The sequence below is a fragment of the Tupaia chinensis genome, unplaced genomic scaffold (genome assembly GCF_000334495.1).
Source record: "Tupaia chinensis unplaced genomic scaffold, TupChi_1.0 Scaffold000661_1, whole genome shotgun sequence".
NCBI classification, from domain to species: domain Eukaryota; kingdom Metazoa; phylum Chordata; class Mammalia; order Scandentia; family Tupaiidae; genus Tupaia; species Tupaia belangeri.
In genome coordinates this window covers 2176397-2177857 of record NW_006160183.1, presented here as the reverse complement: position 1 = coordinate 2177857, position 1461 = coordinate 2176397, and the positions used below count along the sequence as shown (strand labels likewise).

At 37.1% G+C, this 1461-nt stretch overlaps 1 pseudogene; it reads right to left on the bottom strand.

Moving 5' to 3' along the window:
* Positions 1–1179: 1179 nt before the first annotated feature.
* The window catches only part of LOC102482306 (keratin, type II cytoskeletal 8-like), a 34148-nt pseudogene continuing 33866 nt past the window's right edge, over positions 1180–1461 (bottom strand).

Genomic DNA, 1461 nt, shown 5'->3' with positions numbered 1-1461 from the left:
GGTAGACACCTCTGCAAAGAGGCCAGGAGCGGGAGCCTAGAGAACCCAAGTCCCTCTTGGGACTTCAGATAAAACAGCACAACTCAGGTACATTCACTCTGCCCAGGAAGCTCATGCCGTGACTCCAGGGCCTCAGCTGTCTCTACACTTGATGGTACAAGAAAACCATTCCCATGGAAAAATACTTCAGCCCATTTAACACTTTAATATAAATATTTTTTTCTTTTTAGGAAGTATCTTTACTTACTTTGCCTCTTAGGCTTTTCCTGCCATTCCATAAACAAATGTCCTCCTATATATGTGATCTTCATCTTCATCATTATAAGAGCTAGGAATTCATCTGTAGCCATCGTGCAAATGTACATCAGGATTATGGGCATCATCAAGGCTTTGTAAGAAAGTTAGAGTTGAGTAAAGGTAGTTTTTTTTTTCTTTTATAATAAACAATTTTTGATATGTTTATTAACTTTCATTCCAGGATTTTTTCCCCTCTTTGTCTCATAGATCAATTTATTTTTAAGTAGATGTTTTTGAATAATCACTTATCACTGATTACATTAGATAGGGAACTAGGAACCAATCAGGGTATCTCCATGCAAATAAATACTTTTGCACACCCATATTTTCAAACTGAAGACTTTAAGGTCTAGTTAAATAGGCTTCCCAAACAAAAACCATTTGGATAACCTTTAAAAATAAAAATAAAAATAAAACACTATTCTACTTAATAAAAGGTTCTGAAGAAAATTTTTTTGGCACCTCAAGTTGTCTTACTGCTAATCAGCTATTATTACAGGGGTTCACACCAGAACAAAGTTTCAAAAGCTCTTTATCTCAGTTACATAAGTAGAATGGCATTTCAAAATCTCATTTTTAAAAGGCATTAGTCACCAGTATAACAGAACACATGCTCTGTTCCAATAAAATTTAATGTTCAAATAAAAAATGCTTGTTTACATGTATTTTTATATGCCTCTCTGTATAAAGGAAACCATGTTTTCATGAGATATTTTCCTTAGGTCAGTGGACACACCCTCCTATTTTTCTGTCTGAGGTGAAACCAGTCCATACATTGTCATCACTCCTGGAGAAAGAAGGAGAAACTGAGGGAAGAGTGGAGTAGGTTACAATTTCATGATTTGAAGCTACGTAGTAGCTTTGCCTCCCTCCTCCCCTGACTCAGTCTGGTATAAGAAGTATTTCTGCAGGCAAGCAGTTGTCCGAATGAGCCTTATCATGTGTCTGCCCCAAACCCACCAGGCTATGGGCCCTACCAAAATGTCCCTCCTCTTTACACTAGCAGTAAAGAGAGAACCAGAAACGTGAACAAGTATTATGATAAGAACAAAATGAAGAGCTTCTTGGCTTTTTTTTTTTTTTTTTAATACTCCTTGTTTTATTCTGAGGTCTCTATTAAAACAACTGCTGGGGCCGGGAGGTGGAGTGGTGGTTAAGGGCGCT